This window comes from Vidua macroura, chromosome 8 (genome assembly GCF_024509145.1).
Source record: "Vidua macroura isolate BioBank_ID:100142 chromosome 8, ASM2450914v1, whole genome shotgun sequence".
In the NCBI taxonomy this organism is placed as follows: Eukaryota; Metazoa; Chordata; class Aves; order Passeriformes; family Viduidae; genus Vidua; species Vidua macroura.
In genome coordinates this window covers 13,160,500-13,173,356 of record NC_071578.1, presented here as the reverse complement: position 1 = coordinate 13,173,356, position 12,857 = coordinate 13,160,500, and positions in this window count along the sequence as shown.

Genomic DNA, 12,857 nt, shown 5'->3' with positions numbered 1-12,857 from the left:
GGCTCTGAATTCCCATAGCACAGTCCCCACCAGCCACCAGCAGAGAGCACCCAGCTCTGATCCCAGAAATGTCACGGCAGGGAAGAGACATGTGAAGTAGCAAAGTGATGGATGGGAGAGAGAGTAGGGACAGTCGGGGATGTGGGCCAGTTTAAGGGGCTCCAGTGCTGGAGGGAGCCAAACATCCCTGGAAAGACAAGCTGAGCAGTCAGCAATAAAACTAACAACAGCCCAGTTTCCCACAGATTTACCCCCCAACCCCAGCACCACGCCTTTATCGCCATCCCCCTGCTGCATTCCTGCGGGGAATGTTGCCCACCCCACAGGGGGCAGGGATACATGGTGTCTTCCCTGCAGGGCTGCGGGGATCAGGGTGTGTTAGCTTCTCCCAAGCTCCCTGTTTTCACTAATCTCACAAGAACTCGTTCCTCTCCTCCATCAGGTCGGGTCTGATGTGCAGCAGGAGATTCAAAGGGGCTGCCAGGCAGCAACATAGCTCAGTGCCAAGTTCACATGAGAGCTCACCAGCCATTCCCATCCAAACCCACCCAAAAAAGTCTCACTGAGAAAATAAGGAAAGCTGCTCTGCCCCGTGTCATGGCTGCCAGGCACAGGGACAGCTCTGCTCCAGCTGCTCATGACACGACACAAGCAGACAGCAAGAGCACAGTGCCCACAAGAGCAGAACAGATCACTCCTCCACTGCCCATCCCAATGGAAAACTCACCAACACTGTCTGTTAGTTGAAACAGTTCCTTGCCTGGATCCAGAGGCCTTGCCAGGAGATGGCCTGGAAAGGTGCAAGAAGGGGAGGCTGAAGGGCAAACCTTTGCAGCTCAGTGGTTGGACCAAGAGCACCAAGGGATGCTACAGCCAGCCCAGACCCAGAATCCCTGGACAAAAGAGCAGCAAAACTCCCCTCACAGGAACAATTCCTCACATGCTGGAGACCACTAGCTCTTGCAGGACAGCAGAGAGGACACAGTCCCTATAGCTCTTCCCTCTCACACAGCATATCTCTCCCCTTTGTAAACACCACAGCAGCAGCCCTGGGTTGACCCCACAGCCTGGGAGCACCTGAGAGTACAGCAGGGAGTCGTGCAACAGCCGGGAAGTGAAACCGGATGGTGCCGAGACTTCGTGGCCCCGCTCTGACTTCACTCTCACGCCTCCAATCCAGGACATGGGGGAGGCAGAGTGCAGCCATAGAGCCCTCAGATATGGGATGCAGATCCCTGGGGCTCCCACCACCTCCATCATTAGGAAGAGGCATGCTTGGTGCTAGCAACATCACCTCCAAACCCCAACATGCTCCATCCTTTTTTCATTTGCAGCATGACAAGCTTCACCGCTGGCCGGCAGCCCCTCGGCAGCCTGGACAAACGAACAGACAGACAGCCCTCCACATCACAGCAAATTCTCCCAGCAAGGGGGCGTCTGCATCCAAGTGGCTCAGCACTGGATGCAATCTGCAATTCAGCCTTCAAAAGCTTTGTGGCTGAAGCACATTGTCTCCTCAGCAGAAGCAGCAAAATAATTGTAGAATTAAATTCCCAGGAACAATTAGAAAGAAAACAAGAAAAAAAAAATCATCCCAATCCTAAATGTAAAAGGACATCTCAAAGCCAGCAGATTTCAGGGCTTTTTAAAGCATCTGAATCCATTTGCCCGTCCCTGTGGCTGCACTGTGTTTCATTTCACTGGGTTCATACAATGCAAGACACAGAATTAACTTGGGTGTTTGTTTAGAGCTGGTTTGTCTTCCAGTTATTTTCCAAAGCCAGGTTCGAGTTTCAAAGATGTTTCTTGGCAATGCCTGGGGTTCCCGCCGTCGGGACGCTGTGGGGCTTTCCCAAGGGGAAACAGAGGCTCAGAAATCACACACAACCTGGGGTCCCCTTGGCAGGGGCAAGAGGTGTAGCACAACCCAACTTGTCTGCAGTGAACATGGGGCTTTCTGCTGCAAGCCTGTTCTCCCTTTTATTTATTCCAAAGATAAATTGTTTTCTTTTCCAAAGTTCAGCAAAACCAGATGACAGGAGCAGTTTTAGGGCTCCCAGTTTCAACAACATCTTCTTGTTTCCTTTGCTTTCCCTCCAACAAAGCTTCAATTCGGGGTCAAACCCAACTTGTCTGCAGTGAACTTCGCATTCAAAACTGCACAGCACAAAGCAGTAACATCTGGCCTTTCCCACAGTTGTTTGCATACCACAGCTTTGCTGCCCCAAAATCAGATCCCCGCATTATTTACATGGGCTGGGCTTTGCAACAGGCGAACAGTCGCCCTCCATCAGGTAACGGAGGTGGGATTGTACCTGGAGAGATCTTTTAAGCAACAAGAAAAGCAGAACCCAGAGCACACCCTGAATCACAAAGCTGCATCCCGGCCCCCACACCAGTCAGTTACCTGGTGCCTGAAACCCTGGGACTCCTTTGTCTCTGAAAAGCAGAGCTCAGGCCCCAGGAGGAAGGAGGGGGTGGTTTTGGTGGTGACCTTGCTATGGCAGAGCCCTCATGCTTGTAAATCACGAGGAGCTGGTGGCACAGCCTGCCAGGAAGGAATGGAGATGGCAGCATTTCTTCCTGAAGCACCAGCCAGGCAGGGAGCTCTCACCTTTGAACAGGAACAGGCATCCACCCAGCACCACAGTCGGGGGCGGGGGTACATAAAAATGTCTGGGGGCATCACCTCTCCCCTCTGAGAAGCAGCAGGTCCCCAGGACAGGCCCCCTCTCACAAAACCACCCATCACATGAACTGCTTCCCAACAAGTCTCATCAAGATGCCAAGCAGAGCCGGCGGGCAAGAGCAGGAAATTCCCCATAGCCGGCCAGGCGAGAGGCTGGCACCGCTGCCCTCCTGCACGGGGGGCCGGCAGAGGCCCCCTCACCAGTCTTGCTAAGCACACCTGGATGCTTTTTCCCGGCACATGACCTGCCAGATTTGCTGAATAAACCTCCCAGCTTCAGCAAACCCGCTGCATTCCTGGTGGGTAAAGTGGTGAAATGTTCAAATAGATGTTGGAAAAGGCAGAGGGGGGAGAACAAAGCCTCATCTGCAGGAGCTGAAAGGGTGGTTCGGATTTGGTTTGGTTTTTTTTTTTTTCCCCTCAGGTTGCAACACAAAAACAAAGTCCTGATAGGGATCTCTCCTGCTGGGGGGCAGCTCCCTGCCCCTCATCCCTCTGGGCAGAGCAAGCCTGGCCAAACCGAGATGAAGCACAGACCTGTCCTGCAGGGCACACACGCAGCATCTGCGGCTGCCATGGTCACCCTGCCCAGGTTTGGGGTTCAGGTGGGAGGGCCCCAACCAGCGCCTGCCGCAGAGGGAAGCAAAGCAGCCAGAGCCCGCACTGGAGGCCAACTAGTACCAAAAATGCCGCTGCTGTTATTAATAATTTCCCTGCATCTGAGCAGAACTGCACTCCTCATCCATTTTGGGAAGCCTCTTTGTCTTAGGAGACTGGGTATTTTTTGGCAACCGAAGAACCTTTTCATGGTTCCCCCTCCCACTTCACGGTCTTGGTTTAAAGGCCAGGCACAAACCGAGAGAGCAAAGAGAGCCCCAAATTTCAGTGCTGCAGGTACTTTCTACCTTTGGATTGGCAAGAAGATGCAGACAAGCCCCCAGTGCAGGCTGGTCTGCTTTGCCTGGGGGCCATCTGCAGCCCCCACAGCAATGCATCCCAGGGAGATGAATCTCGACGAGCCAAGGCTCAGACAAGCCACATTCCATGACCACCTCCTGGTTTCCAAAGGGAAGGAGAGGGGGGCAGGGATTGCACTGCACCACCTCTATCGGTTTAGTACCTCATCCCAGCTACCTGAAACACCAGCCGACCCCAGGTAACGCTCAGCCTTCCCAAACACCCTAGCAGTTCTCATCCCTACACAACCCTGGTCCCCCCAGCCTTCTGGGGAAGGAAAGAGCAGCATCCAGCCCTCCCTGGCCAGAGCTGGTGCCCTGTCTGTCCGCAACTCCTAGCATCATGTTCCCTCACACCCCCAGCATGTTCCCCCGTCACTCCTACCCAGGTCCCCCAGACCCACCTCACCCCACACCCCAAACCTGTCCCCAAAGAAAGTTCCTGTACTGCCACTGCATATCCCACCTCCCCTTTTGCTCATCATCCCCAAATCCTCACCTGCATCAGACCTACCCTGAACCCCTTTCCCTGCTGCTTCTAAGGTTCTGCCCTCTTGTTTCCCCAAACAAGTTCCCCGGATTTCAACCACAGCAGGTCAGAGCCCTGCTCCTCTTTCTCTGGACCCTTCCTGTGAGCAGCACCCACGCCCAGCACCCCAGACCCTGCCTGTGGACTCAGCACCCAGATCCAGCACCCGAACAGACAGAAACAGCATTTCAAGCCCCACTTGTGGACCCGAACCAAGACCCGGCACTCCGAGAACCCAACCCTGCCTGTGGATTCAGCACCCGGACCCAGCACCCCTAATCCTGCCTGCGGACTCAGCAGCTGGGATCCAGCATCCCAAACCCTACCTGCAGACCCAGACCCGACCCTGAGCCATCACCCCAGGACCCACCAAGCGATTCAACACCCGCACCCAGCACTCCAGATCCTTCCCGTGGGCTGAGCACCCGGCCCCAGCCGTGTGCACGCAGTACCCGCACCCAGCCGCACGACCCAGCTTCCCGGATCCTGCCTGCGGACGCGGCGCCCAAACCCAGCACCCCCCCTGGCCTGCGGACCCGCACCCGCCCCGGCCGGCGCTGCTCGCGTCCCCCTCGGTACTTGCCTGGTGCGGTGGCGCAGCAGGTGCGGGCAGCGCGGGCGGCACGGCAGGCGAGGGCACGGCAGGGCTCGGCTCGGCTCGGCTCGGCAGCGCAGCCCGGCTGTGCGCGGCCCCGCCGCGCCGGACCGAGCCGCGCCCCGCACCGCCCCCTGCCGGCAGCGCCGTGCGCGGGGGCCGCCAGCCCGCAGCCAGCGGCCGCCGCCGTGGGGCCGCGAGGAGGAGGAGGAGGAGGAGGAGGAGGAGGGGAGCGGAGCAGGGCCGCCCCTGCCTGCGTTGCGTGGAAGCAGGTGGCAGCATGTCCCTCGGCAGGGTCGCGGCAGGCAGGGACGGGATGCTACCGTGCACCGTGCAGCCCCCGGTCGGCCCCCAACACGTAGGGTGGGCCGGGGGCTCACTCAGCAGAGGTGGTATGGGTGATGCAGCCCCCAAAAGCCCGTGTGAATTCCCTTTGCAAAGTCAGAGAGGCAAAGGGCTGGTATTGTGGATTTAGGATTATGAAAGAGCGTTACTGAACACGGGTTAAGTGTCATCCTACTCTGCCAGCACAGCAAGTACATGCTACCTGTACCATCATGCCAATGTCCCCAGTCAGAGCCACCAGTGTCAGCACAACACAGCCCCCTGCCATGCCATGGTGCTCACTAAGGTGTCTTGCTCCTCAAAGTCACCCCAGCATCCTGCACTGCACGCCTGAGTCAGGCACCGTGCCCCATCTTCTCTCTGCTCCTAGCACATCTCACCATTCATGCATGGCGGAAGGTTGTTTGGAAACACAGACAGGTAATGGTTTCTCTGGGGCCCTGGAGCCTTTTTATCCTGGGTGGCTTCTGCAGCTCCTCCCCATGTGGAGGAGCTGCCAGGTCCAGGCCTGTGTTTGCTTTCCTTTCGTAAGCTTCCAGCACCTGGCCAACCCTCACAGCAGCAGCAGGCCTCCCGAAAGCAAAACTCTGAGCCAACATTGTGTGTAATCAGCAGGTTGGATCTAGGGCAGCTGGAAATCAGCTGAGGTAGGAGGTGGGGAAATGCTGTACCTGTGTACACTGAATTACAGCTCTCTCAGAGCTGGCAGGGTGGCCAGGTGATGCCAGCCCATGGTTACAAAGCCATGTGGTGCCCAGCCCCAGCACCATCACCTCTGGATACAAGTTCATCCCCTCCACTCCACACCAACCCGTCCCAGGGGTGAGGTCTCCAGGAAGAGGACAAAGGCCACCCCAACCTCACACCCTGGAGACCTGGAGCCAGACCCACAGCAGGGCATAGGGCTGAGCAGATTGTGCTACAGTTGCTGAGCATTGTCTGGGGATGAGGGTCAGCCCTATTTGAGATTCCACCACCTTCTGTACCTTAAGGGTCAGTAAAGATAGCAGGGCCAGGGTGCTCCTGTGGGGAGCCTGACTAACATGCCATTCTCAGGGCCTCTGACTGCCAGAATCCTACCTCCTACAAACACTGTAGGTGGGAGGGAGGGTAACAGAGGTTTGAATCCCCCCAGCCCTCACCCACCAATGGGTCTCAGCTGAGGAGGAACTCATCCAAGTGCTCTTGATGACAGGTGGTTCCCCTTGCACACACTCCCCAAGCAGCCACCACCCCCTCTCCCAGCATATCCCAAGACCCATTCCTTGTCCCCACTCTCAGAGCAGATGCTACCCACCTCCTTGAGCACTCCCTGCCTTCCCGCCCTCGCCTCCTCTGTGCTCCAGAGGCTAATTACCATTTCCTCCAAGGAATTTCCTCCTGTCCTTGGGCAAAACCCCAGCGTCTCCTCCACGCCTCGCTTTGCCTCGCCCCTCTGCCCACCCTGCGGAAGTGGGAGGCCCACGCACCAGGAGCCAGGCAGGGATGTTCTTGGCCAGCCTGTCTTACCTAGGTATGGTGTGTTTAGGTGCTGCAAGGCAGCTGCTCCTCCACATCCTCTCCAAATCCCATTCTCTACCTTAGCAGAGGCACAGCTGGTGGCTGTGGGGCCAGTTATGGGGAGAGCTGGTCCATGGGCGCTGGGGAAGGGGGTGCCAGGGCTGGGACAGCACTGCCCAAAGCTCCCCCTTATCCAGGGCACTGTACACATCCCACCCTGCAACAGCACTCCCTGCCTCCCACATGGCTGGAAGCTGAACCCAGCACAAATTGGAGCTTCGTTAGATGCTGGCCTTGCAGTAGGATAATTAGTGCGTGAGTGCAGAGCAAGCCGAGCCTGGTGCGACCAGCACTGGGCTTTTACAGGCCCGAGCTTGCAAGGCTTTAATTAATTAACACGAGTCATTGGCAGCTGGAAACAGATCTATTTTCAGAGCTTTGCCTGCTCTGCTGCCCCCATGAGATTAACTGAAGGAATTTAGGGTTTCAAGAGGTTGAAGGCCAGGGCCTTCCTCTTCCTTGCATGGCTTTCCCAAGAGGCAGAGTGGGTTCCAGGCAGCAGGAGCCCAAACAGACCCAACCCTGTCCTGTACTTGCATCCCTCATATCCATGGATTCATTCTGCCAAGCAGAGAGGCTTGGCTCCTGCTTCAACCCTAGCTCAGAGCCAGGAAGGTGCTGGAAGGGGAATTTCCTATTGGGGCAGCTCTAGAACTGTAGAATCATTATGGTTGGAAGTGATCTCCAAGATCATTGAGTCCAACCTTTGACCAAAAAACACCTGGTCAACAAAACCACAGCACTAAGTGCCATGTCCAGTCGATTCTTGAAGATCTTCAGGGATTGTGACCACACCACTTCCCTGTGCAGTCCATTCCAATCCTTAACAACACTTACAGAGAATAAATTCTTCATGATGTCCAACTAGAACCTCTGCTGGTGCAGCTTGAGGCCATTTCCACTTGTGCTTTCACTTGTTACCTGGGAGAAGATACTGACCCTCACCTTGCTACAACCTCCTTACAGGCAATTATAGAGAGTGACACGGTCTCTCCAGAACATCTTTTTCTCCAGGTTAAACAACCCCAGCTCCATCATCTGCTCCTCACTGGATTTACAGCCGTACGACTTCTATCCCAGCTCAGGGGCCAGCCCAAAGCAGGGGACCCTTTGAGTGATAACATGGTGCCTTGGGAAATCCCCCTCCTCAAAACCATGCCAAATTTTATCTGTAGTGCTCTCTCCCTGTTACTCAAAATAGCCTTTAGGAAAAGGAAATGCTTTCGTGCCCTCATCACCAGCCCAGAGATTGGTTACTGTTTAATTTCTTCTTGTTGTCACTTAAACACTGTGTCCCACAGAGAGAGGACTGAGTAGAGCAGGCTCTGCCATGTCACAGCCCCACCCGTACATGGGCCAGCTGCCCAGCACAGCACAGCCCCACCGCTCCGGCACATGGCAAAGCCAGGCAGATGCCAACAGCCGGCATTTTTGAGTTCGCCTGTTTCTGCCACACTACTCTACCCATGGCAGCCCGTAGAAAATCTCACAGACAGCCCCTTTCACCCCTCAGATGCCCAGGGAGCCAGGGCAAAGCTATGGCAGCTCTCATGTTTCACTTGGCATCACACCCCCATCCCAGCCAGCATCCCAAATGATGCGAGGAATTATAACAGGGCCACGACACCGTGAAATATTGATGGGATTAGCGCGGATCAGCTCTCCCAGCACACATGCTGCGCTCGCCCTGAGCCTGGGAGGCGGCGACCTGCATGCACTCAGGTTGCAGCTCAGCACCTGGAGTGGTGCTCCCCGCCAGAGACACTTCCCCAGCCACCGCCAGCCTTCAGCCTTCCTGGAGGGACATGCAGACCCCCTCAAAGCACACAATGACGTGATTTTGGGTGCTTAATGCATAACACTGCTCTGCCTCAAGTGCCTCAAGGCCTGCTGGGGATGAACCATTGTCTGGCTTGGTTGTAGCTCGGCACCAACAGTCACCTTGGGCCCCAAGGGACCCTCACCCTGCTTGCAGTCCCAAAAGATGCCAGCCCCCAGCCCTTTTGCCCCCTCTCAGGCTTATCCTGCACAGCCAAGGCCTTAGTGGATGTCCCATGCACAGGGGTGTCCAGGGTGACTATCAGAAGACCCCCAAACTCCCCACTGCTCTATGTCCCCTCTCCCACTACTAGAAATCAGGTTTGGTCAGACAGAGGATTTCATTATGGATCATAGAGGTGTAAATACAAACAACTTAGCAGGATCAAATGGCAGCCAGGATTAAATTAGAAATACACTGGCAGGGTGCACACCATGGGAGCAGCATGTCACAAAGGGTTCCGTTTTGGATTGCAGCACTAACAGGGCATTAGTGCTTATCAAACCCATGGTGTTGACCAGGATCCCCAGCCTTTGGTAGGAAACTGCTTCCTAAGGCAGGCTTGGCTTCTGCTCAGCAGTACCTGCAGCCTGTCTTTCCTTTGCCCCAGGTAAGAAAACTGAGATAAAACTCCAGATCTGGGATTTGGCTTGCCAGCCTCTGTAGTCCAAGAGGCAGCAGGCATCCAACCATTTCAAGCTCCTCTCCAGACTGGTTTAAAAGCCAGCTGGGAGTTACAAAATCACGGTGCTCCAGCCGCTGGGGCTTTATGAAACCCACAAAGGAGTTGTGAAACTCAGGCTAAGGCCATGCCAGCCCACACCACAGCGAGAGGCTTGTTACAAAGTCAAAACCACCAGCGGAAAAACGGGTACTTTCCCCTTTTGACATGAGAAAGTAACAAGCAAAACAGCCTTTCTCCAGGCCCCTCCATCCCTCAGGTACGCTGTGAGACCTGCACTGCTGCTTTACTTGCCTCCATGGAAAAAAAGCCCAGTGGGGAGCACACCAGCCCCACGCCACAGGGGAGTCTCACTGCTCCAGCACCCACCACCTCATCAGTCTCCTTTGCCCCCCACAGGAGCAGCCTGCCCAGATCCAGGCTGGGAGAGCTCTGTGAAGCAGAGGAACAGAAAAGACCACATGGTGTTGCCTGGACTCCGACGGCAGCACTTGGGACTTCCCAGCAGCTGAGTACACACTCACCAGGCTTGGCTTTGTTTCTTGAGAGCGTCACGAACTCATCAAGCCAAGCGTGATGCTCCACAGATTAGCCCCGGGAAAAAAAATATTCCAGTGGGCACAGAGCATGAAAAGCTTGGGAACCTCTTCCCTTCAAATCATTGAGCAAACTTTCCAAACCACTGTTTCTTCAGGCTGAGAGCCAGCAGGGAAAATTACAATTGCAGAAGAATTTGTCTGAGAAAGTCATAAGGAGATGGAAAAAGGCAGGGCCAGACCAGAAGAGCCAGCCTGTGCTGCAGCCCCTCCAGCCCAAGGCTCAGCTTCAGGGAGGGATGGGACCTTTCCCCCAGCTCAGCATAGCACAGAGTTGCTGCCTCCACTTCCTGCAAGATCACATGCTGCATTTCTCCTCCCATAAATGCTTGGCAGTGGAAATTGGGATGTTCAGCCCAAGGCCATTTGTTGATGAAGGCTGCCAGGTGCCAGCAGCCCCAGCCGCAGAGCCAAGCACCGTGCCAGGGCAGATTTTCTCAAGGGAGAAGCAGCTGAGTCACAGCAGCCTCCGATCCGTTCCCACAAGCCCGGCTGCAAGAGACGCACGGGAGTTCACGGAGGACAGGCGCTCACACAGCGAGCTGGCAGGTTTGGTTTGCTTGTCTGCAAACCTCTCTAAGCCAGCGGAAAGCATCTCCCTGGCTCCGGATCTGTCAGCAGCGTGCCCTCAGGCAAGGGCTGGTGAGACTGCGGGAGGGCAGGGTCCTGACCTGCCTTTCAACCAGGCAGAGCTACTTTGGGATGCTCCTGCAGCATGGGGGGGAAACACCAGCAGGCATTGGGAGTTCCATCAGAAAATGGAGTTTTTGAAAATGGTGGGGTCTTGTCCCAGCTCTGGGGCAGGAGCAGCACAAAGGTGGCTGCAGGCAGGGAAGAGACAGAGGCATAGCTCCAGGAGAACTGACTTGCTGGGCTGGATGTTGACAAGCCCTCTGCCCATCATCCAGTAAAAGTAGGCAGGTTCCTGGCCAGGGAGTCCAGGGGTGAATCTCTCTGTTTCTGCAGGGGGGCACAGACCCCTGTGTTTTCCCCTGCATGGCAGGTCAGGTCCCTGCCACACACTATCTAGAGCAGTACCACAAATACCTGGGGTTGCCTTAGGGATGGGATAAGACTGGTGGCTATTAAAAGCTGCCCTTTTGGGTGAGCCAACCTGCACCCCCCAGAGCTGAAGCCAGGAAGATCTTATGGCCCCCAGCACCCACCCTCTAGGCCAAGCCACCAAACAGGATCCATGTCCCCATGGTTTCACCTTTTTGCTCTCTGCGTCACTGTGCACAAGCAGCCTCTCTCCCAGCCCTGCCTCCTTCAGCCAAATGCTTGGATGACCCGTGGGCATCCTACCCCTCCTTCCCAGGCACCAAACCTCTACACTGCTGTCTCTGCCACCAAAGAAGAAACAACCCCAGCAGTGCAGTAAATAACCCCCCCACACACAGCAGAGCACTGGCAGGCAGAGCCGGGCACATCCATCATTCTCACAGTTTTTCTTCAGCTCTGACACTTTGATAGGGGCGAGGGGGTGGGGAAGGAAAGTAGCTTCCAAAATTTATGAGCTAGGATTTAAAAATACAGTCTCCTAGAAGCACTGCAAAACCCAGAGATGGTGAAGGCGAGTGGCTTAGAAGTTGCCTTTAGAAATGAATGCAAAAGCTGTGCCTGCCTTGGAAAGAGGGACTCGAGAGACCTGCATGGCTGATGTCACAAACCATGTCCCTGGTGGGATCATTTTGCAAGTCACAGCTCTCCGTGCCATGCATTACAAGTAAAGTGAAAGGTAGAGGTAACAAATTATGGTTAAAATCCCTCCAGCCCAAGTGGTAATGTCACCCTCAATGCAGACAGGATTTGGACTGTCACCTTCAATCTCCCAGAGTTTCTCCTCTACATCCCTGACCTTCCACTGGTACATGCATAGCCAGCCTTCCAGTCCTTTTGGAAATAGATCCCCTTTATGCAAAGAGAAGAGCTTGTAGCTGTAAATTTAGCTGAAAACATCTCTGCCACAGGGAATCACGTATCAAATAATAAAGCCAAATGAATGTCAGGAAAAGCAACCACAATATTGGAGTCCTTGGTCTTTACAGATGGACTGTCCCTCAGCAGGGTGCTGCAGAATGAACAGCTGAAAAACGTTACCTAGTCATTAAAAACATCTAAAAGTAATTTAGCCTGAGTGACAATGATGCTCAAAGCAAGTTGTTTGTCTGCGGAGATAAAATGAGCTATTTCAAGCTTGCTTTTTGTTGTAGTTTTCTGTTGAAGTCGGAAAGGACTGAAAAACGCTGAGCTGACAGCCTTGCCAGCAGAGCCCTGGTGCTGTGGCAGTGCTGTGGGGAGCATCACCATGAGCTGCTCTGATCCCCCCTGCCATCAGTCTCTCATATTCCCTGGAAGGATGCTCAGAATGGTCCGGGAAGATGGTTCCCGGGGCCACCACAGCATCTCTGCTGCATTACAGTGCCATTTATGATGACGGTTTTGCTATGGAAACATCTTCCTCCTAACAACAGATCTGTCAGCACATGTCCCAAAATCAGACCAGTATTCATTACATGGTAATTTTTGCTTCCCTGTGATGGAGGCCAGGGAAAAAAAAAAAAAAAAAAGAACAACAAAAGCCGAACCAAACCCATCAACGCGTATATCTGGGTTCACCCATCAACAGCATGGCATCATGGCATGAGCCCAGGGTTCCTCTAAAATCTAAGTAAGCGTACTTTTGGTGGGCTCTTTGGATACACAGAGCATTTCAAATGCCCAGTGTTAAATATTTCAGGTGAAACATAACTCTTCTAAGTGCAGCCAGCCTTACTCTGAAGCTTGAATTCAGTGAAATTTCCCAGCAGCCTTCAGGAATTGATTTACTTCTTGCTGGTACCTTCTCTCTGTGCTGTTCAACCGAGTTAATGTATTCCAAAACCTGATTTTTTTTCCCTCCCCCTACATAATCAGATTTTTGGAGGCTGCAGTGAGATGCCTTACGAGCAGTTTTTGTCCTTAGGTGTTTTCTGAGCGGGCTGCATCCATCACATCCTGGTACTTTAGCACATCTCTGTACGAACGGTTAATTCGAGAGTCAGCTGAATTCCTTTGATTCATGTTCCTGCATATCCATATAGCTA